General features: G+C 46.3%; 1 protein-coding gene across 13 annotated transcripts in view; it reads right to left on the bottom strand.

Moving 5' to 3' along the window:
• SLC8A3 (solute carrier family 8 member A3) overlaps positions 1 to 13,250 on the bottom strand; it is a 199,266-nt gene that overhangs the window by 148,900 nt on the left and 37,116 nt on the right. For 2 of the 13 annotated variants that reach the window (XM_059056750.2, XM_067028280.1), the window contains exon 1: positions 3,618 to 4,435. The exons of 2 other annotated variants lie outside the window; for them this stretch is intronic. The gene's annotated coding sequence lies outside the window, so the exon portion shown is untranslated. Of the gene's footprint in view, positions 1 to 3,617; positions 4,438 to 4,502; positions 4,662 to 13,250 lie in introns of those variants that run through there. 9 more of the 13 variants (XM_067028284.1, XM_067028285.1, XM_067028276.1 and 6 more) reach the window with 9 other exon arrangements.

Genomic DNA, 13,250 nt, shown 5'->3' with positions numbered 1-13,250 from the left:
GACACGGGTTTGAACCCTGGTCTGGGAGGATCCCACGTGCCGCGCGGAGCGACTGGGCCCGTGAGCCACAATTACTGAGCCTGCGCGTCTGGAGCCTGTGCTCTGCAACAAGAGAGGCGAGCCCTGGTCCGGAAAGATCCCACATGCCGCGGGGCAACTGGGCCCGTGATCCACAACTACTGAGCCTGCGCGTCTGGAGCCTGTGCTCCGCAACAAGAGAGGCCACGATAGTGAGAGGCCCGCGCACCGCGATGAAGAGTGGCCCCCGCTTGCCACAACTAGAGAAAGCCCTCGCACAGAAACGAGACCCAACACAGTCATAAATAAATTAATTAATTAATTTAAAAAAAAAACAGAAAGAGGAACCCCCTAACTCTCCCTCACAGGCCACCAGGATGACAATGCACTGCGGTTTCTCCAACAGCCCCCTAACTCCCTACCTCCCTCTCTGTACATTCTGGTCTCAACATACTATCTAAAATGCAAATCTGACCACACACTACAGTACTAAAAACCTTCCTAACCCCCCTGGAAATCCAGTGGAAATCCTTAGCATCGAGTACAAGCCCTTCAAGGTTTGGCCCCTAGCGCTTCTCTAAACTCATCTCCCCGAATTCTACCCTCAATATCTTCAGTCATTTGGAAGAGCTCTTGTCCACTTGAGGCCTCTACATACTGATCCCTTCACTCAAAGCGCTTTCTCTACCACCTCCCCCTCACTGCTTTCACCAAAGCCAACTCCTTCCTACCCTGTCTTTCTGGAATTAACTGTCCCTAGAAGTTCTCCTAGGGACTGCACCTGGCTGGGGTTTACCCTCCACTGAAAGGAATCACTTTATATGTTAATTATGTGTTCACCACTTGGTTATCCCTGCTGGAATGAATGTATGTTTAAGAGGAAAGGGACCATTCTATTTTATTTGCCTCAGGACCTAGCAAATGCCTGGCAGAGGAGGTTGTTGAATATTTACTGAATAAATAACTGATTGAATGAATAAATGAAGGCTTTCTCTTTTGGAGTCTTATGTATTTCTGAACCTCATCAAATGTTTGAACTTCTAAGCAAAGCAACCAGGCTTGAGCGCAAAGGGAGTTATTCTCTCTTCTTATCTGACCTCGGTGGCTTGAAGAGAAGCCAAAATGTGTGACACATTCCCCCCAAATCCATACTGTGTGCAGTGACTGGACCATGCAGGCTGAGGAACAATGCCCACAATAACTACCCATGGACAAAAGGATCAACTATGCCAGGGACTGTACAAGGGACCGCCTTGCACAGGGACAGGGCAGGGCTGGGGCAAAAGGACACTCCCTCGGCTTCAGGGTCCCAGCCCAGGGAGAAGCCCAGGGGAAGGGCGTGTTTTTTACAGGGTCAGTTTGCTAACCCTATTCTTCCTTCTCTGACCAGGAGACGCTGGGGTGCAGTGCAAGAGATGCCCAAGTAGAGGTCAGAAGGGCAGGAGCAGAGAGCAGAGGTAACTTATTCCTTCAAGTCCATTCATTCACCCGAGTAGCTCCTCTATGCCAGGCACAGTGCCAGGCCCTGCGGATACAGTGTGAATAAACATCAGCTAGCTTTCCTCCCTTCAAGCAGCTTTCTGTCCAGAGGTGTGACTGGTATTATTCAATCACATAAATAAATTGAATGTGCATCTTTAAATTACTTCAAAATATTAGGTTCAAGTTTTGAGTGTGTAAAATAAGGGGATCTGGCCTAGTCAGGGAAGGTACGGAAGGCTTCCTTGAGAAAGTCACCAATAATCTAAGGGCTGAAGGACGAACAGGAGTACACTAGAGAAGGATGTAGTTGGGATTTAGGAGTGTTGGAAGAGCAAAAAAGCATTCCAGGTAGAGGAAACCGCATGAACAGCCTTCCCATCTTCATTAAGGTCGAGGACCACTTCAACTAAGTTCAGTAGTTCTACAGGTCCCACCTTCTTCTTTTCATCCCCATATCTGTATATTATTTAAAGGAAAAGGAAGCTGTGGAGTGGCCTTGTACGTGCAGACTGCAGACAGGAATTGCATACTGCAGGGACGGGTTGGTGGGCCACACCTGGTCAACCCCAGCTCTGACGCTCAACCATCCTCAGGTGGAGAGCTGCAAGGCATGATGGGGCAGGTTCCTCTCGAACTTGGATCCAGTGAGGCCACCAAGAAGAAGGGCTGGCAGGTGGACAGGCGCCCAGACAGAGTGAGCTGATCACCTCTGTCAGGGAGAGCAGGGCGCAGCAGCTATATTTGAAAATCGAGGTAAACAAGAGCTCAGCTCAAGTGGACAGGGCACAACAGCTGCGGAGATTAATCACACACGGCTGCGAGGCACCAGGTCGCCCCAAGGCCCAGAGGCTTCCCTTTCGTGTCTCACCAGGAGGCCGGATGTGCTCCTATCACTTACCCACAACTCCCTCCGCTTGGGGTGTTTCTCCACCACCTAAGAGCTTGGAGCCGTGATCCCAGCTGCGGCCTGCCTTTCTGCTAAACTAGCCCCAGTTTCAGTCTTTCTGCCCAGGGGACCGAACCACCAAACCTTCTGGGTTTGTCTTTTAATCACCAGGAGACAGAGAGCCAGAGAGTGAGAGACAGAGAGAGACAGGCGGGTAGGGAGCGGGGAAATTTATGGCACTGCATTAAAGGCGTTTGTTCTATTTAAAGCCCCCACCCCCTCCCTCCACGGTTAAAAATAAAACGCAATGAATAAAGAGGAAAGATAGCTTTCCCCACCCCACCCCACCCCCGGAACAAATTGCTTTCTTCATCTTCTCCAATGGCTCGGGTCCTAGGGGCAGGTCAGGCACGGTCTGCAGGAGCAGGCTAGACTCTGAATGAGGGCCTGTGGCTGTGTGCGTGCGTGCGTGTGTCTGTGTGGTGGTAAGGGGTGTGTAGGCGGGGAGAGGGGGGTAAGGGTTAGGGGGAGGTAGTTACACACTTCACCGCTCTCCACCCGGCCCCGGCCCGCCCAGACCACCGCGTACCGGAGAACAGAGGCCGGGAGAAACCCTCCTTCTCCCCGCCCCCTTGGCCGCCGCGGGCGGGTGCTCTTGGGGCTGCAGCTCCCGACCCGCGGCGGTGGAGTCCAGAGGCTGGGTGCGCGCGTGCGTTTGCAACCACGGGCGCGCGCCGAGCGGGTAACGCGCTCCCCTCCTGGCCCCCAAAGCCGGCGGGTGCTCACCACCCCGGGAGCACAGCACGCCCTAGCGCAGCCCGCACACACATGCACACATTCATGCAGCACAGCACTCAGCCTCCCTGACGCGCCCCCGCCGGTAACCCCACAAACCCGCGACCCAACTGCATGCACAAGCCCAAGCATCTCTTTCGGCGCTGCCCCCCGCAACCCCCGGTAGACGCTCACTCCGCCAGAACGCCACCTCCCCCCCGCCCCCAGCACCGCAGGCAGCCCAGTGCACTTTCCGGGGTACCCTCCCCCCCACCTCTTCTGACACTCAACCCGCAGGAGGGCAGTTCATAGGAATGATCTTGAGAAAGAACTTAATTAACACCATTATTCACAAGCAGGAACCCTCACGGGCATATCCCCAACCCCCCGACTTCTGCCTCCCCAGCCTCGGCCGCCCGTTGAGGGGGAAGGGCAGGAGGCTCATCCCGTCACTCACCGTTTCCTGTCGATTTCCCGTGCGGGGTGGGCAAGTGAGGGGGGTGAGGAAGGTGCGCGATGCCCCCGCCGCCGGGCTCCTCACCGGCCGCAGCGGCTCATCGCCCCCGCGGGCTGCCCGCCGGCCGCAGCCGCGTCCGGGGCATGTCAGTCCGCCGCCGCCGCCCACCGGCCGGGCTCGTGGGCTAGCGGCTTTCAGGGAGCTGCGGGGCAGCGCATTCGGAGTGCGAGGGCTGGGGCCAAAGCAGGGGGCCTGGGGAGGGGTCCCTCGGCGCTGTTTTAAGGAGCAGGGAGAACTGCTCCGTAGACCCCCCCGGAAAACCCCGACCCGGGGGCGGACTCGGGACTAAGCCCCGAAGAGGCCCGGAGTCCCGGCCGCAGGCAGCGAGGGGATCCCTGCCGGGAGGGGCAAGAAGGCGAGCGGCTCGGTGAGCCCTAGCGTCTCCGAGGGCCCAGGGCTTGCAGTCGCGTCGCCGGGGCTTTCCCGGGGCTGGGAGCGCGCTGGCTCACCGCCTTGCACGCCGTCACCGCGGGACTCGTCTCGGCCTCGTCGCGCGGAGGGAACGCGCGGAGGGTCTGGTTTCTGGGCGAGCCGAGAGCTTTGCCCATTAAGCTGCAGGAAGCAGCCAAATCAAAAAGCCAATCTCCAAGCCTCCAAACCCAACGTCACCCTATCAGCTGGGAGCGAGAGAGCTGCACGGAATCACAAGCCGCGCATATTTATCCTCGCGCGCCGATGGGGGTAATTTTCAGAGAGCTTCCCGACCAGCAGCGAGGAAGCCGAGTCCGCCTCTCGCGTCCAGAGAGCCCCAACGACCGAGTGCAGACGGAACCCCTAGCCCGCGGCCACCCACCCAATCTTTGGAGCCTGGCGCCCGGCGCCTACCGGCCGGGGGCACTTCCAGGACGGCGGCGCGTCCTGACCTGGATTCCGTGGAGTCCAGAGTTCCGGGCAGCAGCGGGGAGGGCGGGCAGGCGGGCGCGCAGCACCGGCTTTCCCCTTGTCCTCAGGAGACGCCGCCTGCAATCCCGAAATTAAGTCTCTACCAAACACATCTGTGGTTTTTAAATATAGCAGGGGACGATTACCCAGGCAGGGTCCACCCAGGACTAGGGGAGGAGTTGAGGGGGTATGGAGGGTGGCAAGTGGAGGGGAAATAAAACTCCCTTTTTCCCCTCTTTTTTTTTTTTTTTTTTCATCTGTACTTGGTGCAGAACTCAGTCTGTCATTTTCTCAACCCAAATCAAACAACAGCTGTGACAGACGCTTGGGTGAGCGCTGGTATGTTGGTTTTTGGGTTTTTAAGGCTAAAAATAAGAGGGGGCTGTCTCCCAAATTGCTGATTCCTCTGGGCCTGGAGTCTGGAAGAGAGATGGTCCTTTGATGCAGCAACACAACTGGGGTTTGGGGCTTGGCCCACGCAAAGCATACACACGTAGCCTTAAATCAGATGCCTATAATTTCTGCTATATTTGTCAGGCTTGGTCCTGGAGGCATGCGGGGTGGGCAGGCCTCTCCTAAGAATGGGGTTTCACATCCTTAGTGTATGGATGGCATTAGGCAGATCTAAAATAAGCATGGTGGCTGGCCTTTTGTAGAGACACTAGTGCAGATTCTGGGACAGAACATATGGGAGGGAAATTGTTGCTCTCAGGCCTTTGCTGCCTGAAGCCGAATATGATGGGCCAACAAGTGAGAATAATATACTTAGCAAGTGTCAGCACCTCCTTAGGGCCAGGCACCCTGCTAATGAATTTGATTGCCGATTTCATGTCATCCTCACAAAACTCTTACGAGATAGGTACAATTACAAACTCCATTTTCTCTTGAGGAAATTGAGCCTTAGAGAGGTTAAATAACCATCCCAAGGCCACAAGCAGCAGAACCAAGGATTGGAATAAGGTGGAATCAACTGGAGTTTCACTGATAACTGCAACAGTATGTGCAAATTCCCAGATCCTTGGCTCTCCTGAGAACTGCTCTGGAACAAGGTTTGGTCCAAAGAGATTAAGTGGGCATAGGAGTTAGAGAGCGTCTGAGTTTGGAATGGTGTGTGTCCTGGTCCCTTGAACAATAATGCTACTTCAGCAAATCACATGGTGGTTTCAGTCCTGAGTTTGAGTCCTGGATATCCTCAGTCCTAACTGAGCACTGTGATCTCAGATCCCTGAGCATTTTGGGGCCTTGAATCCAGTTAAGGGCTGAGACACTGACTCTGTAAGACTTCAGTAACTTCTAACATTGTGGGATTTCAGCTTATGTCAACTGGTGGGATTTACCTTGTGTCTGTTTCAGTGGAGACCCATGATGCTGACAGGTCTATAGTCAAGACCAAGAGATGGCTGGTGGGCCCATAAATTGGTATGGCTTTTAGGGAGGGCAGTTTTTAAAGACATATCAAATTCCTTAAAAAATGTGAACCTCTTTTGCCTCAGTAATTTTACTGGTAAAAATTTATGCTGTGGCAATAATTAAGGATGTGCTCAAATATTAGTTACAAGGATATTCATGGTAGTGAAATTTATAAGAGTGAAAAATTGGAAGCATCTTAATTTTCCAACAGGGAGAATTGGTTGAGTAGATCATGTTACATTGTCGTAATGGTGTATTCAACCACCATAAAAATGCTGAAGCAGTATTCTATGCATTGACATGGAAAGATTTTCATGATATGTTATTGAGAGAGGGAAAATAAAACAGAACATAGAGTGTGATACTGTGTGTGTGTGAGTGAATGAATATGCATGACCTGGCAGCAGAAAAATACCAAAATGGTAATGATGGTTGTCTTTGGATGGTGAGATTACTGGTGATTTCTTTATCTATTTAAATCAACTTTATGAGGCATAATTACATAAAATAAAATTCACCTGTTTTAAATATACAGGTTGATGAGTTGTGACAAAAGTACGTACAAACATAACAACAACCCAAATCAAGGTACAGAACATTTTCACCTCTCCCAAAAGTTCTCGGGCCCCTTGGCAGTTTCCCCCCACCTCCCCTCAAGTAACCATTGATCTGCTTTCTGTCACTATAGGTTCGTTTTTGCTTGTTCTAGAATTTTCTTCTTTTTGTCATTTATATCTGTTGACATTTCTTCAATGAACATCACCCATTCACTAAAACAAACATCAGAAACAATAAAAATAGAATTGGTCTTGTCATTTTTTTTAGAACTATCCCAAAACCAACCGGAGCTTCATCACCTGTCACCTGGAGCAGGGCATTGCTGGGTAGGAAGCGGGGAGGTGAGGGAGGTGCCAAAGCATGTTCAACCATTGCTATAGGCAGAGTGACATGTGTGGACTCTCTGAGTTCTAGGTCGACTGAAATAACAAAACCCAAATCTGCATTCTGAGCCTCCATGCCCTCACCAGTAAAATGGAAGTAACATTAATAACAATAATATTCTTCTCACGGGATTGTTGAGGATTCAGTGAGATTACAGTTTCTGGCATAGAGTAAAGCTTAATTCTCTTTCTTTCTCCTTCCAGCCCTGCTTCTCTCCCACTGTAAGTTCTGCAACCAAATTTCTCCTTTAACACTGGACAGGGTTTCACTTTTTTTTTCTCTCTCTCTCTCCAACATGCATACTGGGTTGGAAAAGGGTAAATTTGATGACAACCTGCCTTTAATTTCTGCCATTGTTTCTTCCTTTATTTCTGGCTGTGCTAGAACTCAAGGGGATTTTCACAGGAAAAACAGCAGGTCAGTGGTCTATTGTCAATATTAGCAGCAAGAGCCACAGATTTTATTTTCAAGTTGGGAGGAAACTGAGGCCCAAAGAAGTGAGGGGATTTGACCCAGTCACAGAGCTCCGCAAGGAATAGATAGCATCTGCTCTGGGGGGGATGGTGTTCCTCGCCCCCAAAGGCATATGTTGAGGTGGTGACCTCTAGGACCTCCAGTGTGACTGCAAAGAGGTAATTAGGTTAAAATGGGGTCGTTAGGGTGGGCCTTAGTGGAATCACTGGTATCCTTATAAGAAGAGGACAAAGACAGAGGGAAGACCACGCAAAGGCACAGCAAGAAGGCTGCCATCTGCAAGCCCAGGAGAGAGGCTTCAGAAGAAACCAAAACTTGCTGACCAGACTCCAGACAGTAAGGAAATAAATTTCTTTTGTGTAAGCCACCCAGCCTGTGGTATTTTGTTACGGCAGCCCAAGCAAACTAATACAGAATCCAAGTATTCTGGCTGATTCTATGAGTCCTTGTTATATTCCAACTTCAAGGAGTTACCTGGGGTCATTTGGAACCTTGAAACGTCCTGGATTTTACAATTTATCAAAAAGGAAGCAAGGAATCCAACTTTTATTTAAATACCTGCTACGACACTGTGCTATGCATTTTTATATGTATTATTTCACTCAGTAAAATTGGTGGAACACCTTCTATGTACCAGATACTATTCTAAGGGCTGGGCATACAGCTGTGAGCAATGAAGACAAAAATCCCTGCTCTCATGGAATCTACATTCTAAAGGAAGAGACAGATGATTTTTTAAAAAAAAGGGAAAAAATACATAGAGCATGTCAAATGGTAGGTGCTGTGGGAGAAAAATATAGCAAGGGTGGGGGTGTGGGGCGTAGGGACGGCTGAGAGAGGGAGAGAAATTTCTAGACTCTTTAACTGAAGAGAGTCCTGGAAGCTTCACTGAGAAAGTGACAGTTGAGTAAGAACCTGAGGGCAGTGGGAGAGGAAGCCATGCTGATGCCTGAGGGAAGAAGGTTCCAGAACAGCTAACGCCAAGGCCGTGAATCAAGTAGGAGTGTATCAGACTTGTTCGGGGAAAGTTACTTTATTTAGACCTCAACTCCACCTTGAGAGGTGCATACTGTCCCTTTATCTAGGGAAGAAGAAATCTCAGACAGGTGAACTGACTCCTTTCAAGGTCACACAAAGCAGGTACTGCCCCTTCTTTCTCCAGAGGCTGGCAACACGATAGGGCAGAAGGGATGAATTGTAAGAAGGGGACATATGGCTTCTCAGTAATGCCCCATTGTTTACCGTCATGCCCCAGGACTCCACAAGTCGGGGCCTCTTGGTGCCTCTCCAAACATGGGGCCTCAGGTACTTCACAAGGAGCAGCCCTGCCTGCCTTGGCTGCCGTTAGCTCTCCATCACACAAGCCATAGCGTTGTTGTCACAGGCCCCGCTGTACCCGGGTACCAGCATTCCCCGGCCCTAGGATTGTACAGTCTAGGAGGGTCAGAAGCAGACAACCAAGTGGAAGTTTCAAATAAGTTCTGGAGCAGCTCTGTAGGGGAGATAAAAGTTTAATAAGCAATATTTGATAATGGGGTAGTATAGTAATAATAAACTCCTTCCTATAGTCATAATTCTCCTTTATGGGTTATGTGATTTTTAACCTTCTTATAACTTGTATTTCCAAAATGTGTCACAATTTTTCTTCTTTGAATACATTTTTAAAAATTTTATTGAAGTATAGTCGATTTACAATGTGTTAATTCTGCTGTCAGCAAAGCAACTCAGTTATATATATATATTCTTTTTCATATTCTTTTCCATTATGATTTATCACAGGATATTGAGTGTAGATCCCTGTGCCATACAGTAGGGCCTTGTTGTTTATTCATCCTATATATACTAGTTTGCATCTGCTAATCCCAGACTCCCAGTCCTTCACCACTCCCCTTCCCCCTTGGCAACCACAAGGGGGTTGTCTGTGAGTCTGTTTCTGTTTCGTCAATATGTTCGTGTCGTATTTTAGATTCCACATGTACGTGCTATCATATGAAATTGTCTTTTTCTTTCTGACTTATTTCGCTTAGTATGATAATCTCTAGGTCCATCCATATTGCTGCAAATGGCATTATTTCATTCTTTTGTATGGCTGAGTAATATTCCATTGCATATATGTGCCACATCTTCTTTATCCATTCCTCTGTTGATGGACATTTAGGTTGGTTCCATGTCTTGGCTATTGTAAATAGTGCTGCTATGAACATAGGGGTGCATGTATCTTTTTGAATTATAGTTCCATCTCAGTATATGCCCAGGAGTGGGATTACTGGATCATATGGCAACTCTATTTTTAGTTTTTTGGGAGCCTCCATACTGTTTTCCATAATGACTGCACCAATTTACATTCTCCACCAACAGTGTAAGAGGGTTCCCTTTTCTCCACACCCTCTTCAGCATTTATTATTTGTAGACTTTTTGATGATGGCCATTCTGACCAGTGTGAAATGGTACCTCATTGTAGTTTTGACTTGCATTTCTCTGATAGTTAGTGATGTTGAGCATCTTTTCATGTGTCCACTGGCTATCTGTATGTCTTCTTTGGAGAAATGTCTATTCTGCCCATTTTTTGATTGGGTTGGTGTTTTTTGGTTATTGAGTTGTATGAGCTGTTTGTATATTTTGGAAATTAAGCCCTTTTGGTCACATCATTTGCAAATATTTTCTCCTAGTAAGTAGGTTGTCTTTTCGTTTTGTTTATGGTTCCCTTTGCTGTGCAAAATCTTATAAGTTTGATTAGGTCCCATTTGTTTATTTTTGCTTTTATTTTTATTGCCTTGGGAGACTGACCTGAAACATTGGTAAAATTTATGTCAGAGAATGTTTTGCCTATGTTCTCTTCTAAGAGTTTTATGGTATCATGTCATATTTAAATTTTTAAGCCATTTTGAGTTTATTTTTGTGTATGGTGTGAGGGAGTGTTCTAATGTCACTGATTTACCTGTGGCTGTCCAACTTTCCCAGCACCACTTGCTGAAGAGACTGTCTTTTCCCCATTGTATATTCTTGCCTCCTTTGTCGAAGATTAATTGTCCATAGGTGTGTGGGTTTATTTCTGGGATCTCTATTCTGTTCCATTGATCCATATATCTGTTTTTGTGCCAGTACCACACTGTTTTTATTACTGTAGCTTTGTAGTATTGTCTGAAGTCTGGGAGGGTTATGCCTCCTGCTTTGTTCTTTTTCCTAAGGATTGCTTTGGCAATTCTGGGTCTTTTATGGTTCCATATACATTTTAGGATTATTTGTCCTAGTTCTATGAAAAACGTCATGGGTAATTTGTCTTTCCCTAATTTCTTCAGATAGATACGTTACCACTGAATTTCCATCTTTCTTCATTTTGAGTCCATGCTTATAGAGCTTTAAATTTCACTGTAAGCAGTTTTAGCTTTATTTCATAACATTTTATAGGTTGAAATTTTATTTATCATTCAGTTTAAAACATGTTATAATTTCCACTGTGATTTTTTTTTTTCTTTAACCCATGGGTTATTTTGGAGTGTACTTTTAAATGTCTAATATCTAGAAATTTTATCTTCTTGTTGTTGATATCAAACTTAATTCCACTGTGTTTAAAAAACATTCTCTGTGTGACTTAAGTCTTTCAACTGTATTGAAACGTGCTTTATAACCCAGCATATGTCCATATGTTCCATATGCCTTTGGGGAAAAAAATATGTATTCTGCAACTACTGGATTACAGTGTTCTATGTTTCAATTAGGTCAAGTTTGTTAATTTTCAGATTGTTCAAATCTATTTTTCTATTTACGTTTAATCTGCATGTTCTCTTAGCTTCTAAGAGAAATATGTTCAAATCTCTCACTAAGATTGTGGGTGAGGTCTGACAATTTGTGCATTGTATGTTTTTAAGACTATACTATAAAATGTACCCATATTTAGAATTGCTATTATCTTCCCTTTTATTGCTAGTAATGCTCCTTCCTTTTAAAGTGTTTGTCTGATATTACTGTAGCTATATCTTTCATCTGTTGGTTAGTGTTTTTATGGTCTTTTTAATGGGACTACTTTTTTTTTTTGTCAACCAAAAAGAATACCAGAAACCTAACAGCTCTTCTACGGAAAGAAACGTATAATAGAAGAAAGGACCCTGAGCTGAAACTCAGAGGCTGTGGGTTCTGGTCTCAACACTCCTACTATAATATCCCCATAAGTAAATTGCTTAATCATTTATGGGCCTCTGTTTCCTTATCTGTCAAATATTAAGGTGATCAGATCTATGGGTATAATTAAAAATCATAAATGCTATATAAATGTCAAATAATTAATATATGTTCTAAGTAAAATCACACAAAATCAGAAAGAAGCTTGCCTCCATTTTGGAACAATGAAAAGGTTTGTCTTTTCACAAATTCGTTCACAAAAATTTTTTTTCACAAATTTGTTTTTCCACATACACACAAAATATACAGAATATTCTTGGTCACTAGGTTCCCTATTCATCCAGGTTCCTTTGTCTCAATTCAGCCCTCACATCCTCTCCCTTCCCTCTCTGTGCACCGTGACCTTGAGAATACTCGAAGGGATAGAACTTTGTTCATCTGCTATGGAAGCAAACAGGTCTCTTTAAGAGGAGCCCCTGAATTTCATGCCTTTGAAGACTCTCCTTGCTGTGTTCTTCCAACCCCAATGGGCCTCCCTACATGTCTATGGGAGATGTCAGCTAGGTGGAAAGGGCTGCTCTTGGAGTCTGTGTTTCTGCCGATGGCAGGTAGATGATGATTGTCATGGAATAAAAGAATGAATGGCATGTCAGTATTAAAGCATCCTCTTGGCCCTCTCACATACAGTTTCTTTTCTCATCATAGATTGCAATCATTTTCTTGATATTTAGTGATCTTCTTTAAAAGATATAAGCCCCTTCACCTAACATTCAGCACATCCTTTTACCTCTCACACAATTTCTACATTGGTTTATGAAGATTTTTGTCACTAGACTGTGAGTTCTTTGAGAGAACCTCTTTCCACAGTAGAATAACCCAATCTGTTTGCTGATGGCTAAAGGATGAGGGGGAAGGAGCAGTCTGGCATGACTTCCAGCTGTCTGGCTTGAGAGAAACTCAAGGGATGGCAGCACTGACTTAGGAAACATGGGAGGAAAAACATGTTTGGAGAACAAGGAGGAAAAACATGTTTGGAGAACAAGGGTCATTTTGGACCTGATGAACCTGCGTGATGTTCAAATGGGCAATCTCAGAGGCAGTTGGAGATGGGTGTCTCAAGCTCAGGAGACAGGTTTGGCTGCAGACACAGATTTGGGAACCATCAGCATATAGGTGGTCATTGAGGCCATGGGAACAGATGAGACCCCCAGAAAGAGTGTGTAGAGTTAGTTACACACTCTTTTACTCCATTTTTAGTGCTTATCCCAGAGCAGGGATTAGCAAACTATGGCCTGTGGCTGTTTTTGTAAGTAAAATTGAACTGGAGCACAGCAACACCTGCCTGTTTGTTTGTGTCTTGTCTATGATTGCTTCACATCACAACAGCAGAGTCCAGTAGCTGCAGCAGAGACCATATGACCTACAAAGTGGGAAATATTTACTATCTAGCCTTTTACAGAAAAGTTTGCTGACCTAGAGACTACAACAAGCACCCTTGCTTTACTATATGTAATACAAATGAGGCCGTTGAGAATCCAGTCGTAAGTTTATTGCTGCTCTTTTGCAGTAAATGGATCTCCTTGTTGCTCTTAAGTTTTTCTGTCTTTGGTTCCTAAAAGTTTTACTGTGATGTGCCTTACAGTAAAACTGGGTGTGCCTGGGTGTAGCTTTCACTTTATTTATCTTATTTGGATCTTATAGGACTTCTTGAATTTAATGTCTTTAAATGATCTTGGAGAATGTTTA

The sequence above is a fragment of the Kogia breviceps genome, chromosome 3 (genome assembly GCF_026419965.1).
Source record: "Kogia breviceps isolate mKogBre1 chromosome 3, mKogBre1 haplotype 1, whole genome shotgun sequence".
Classification (NCBI taxonomy): Eukaryota; Metazoa; Chordata; class Mammalia; order Artiodactyla; family Physeteridae; genus Kogia; species Kogia breviceps.
The sequence above is the reverse complement of the archived record's forward strand: the minus strand, read 5'-3'. Positions and strand labels throughout refer to the sequence as shown.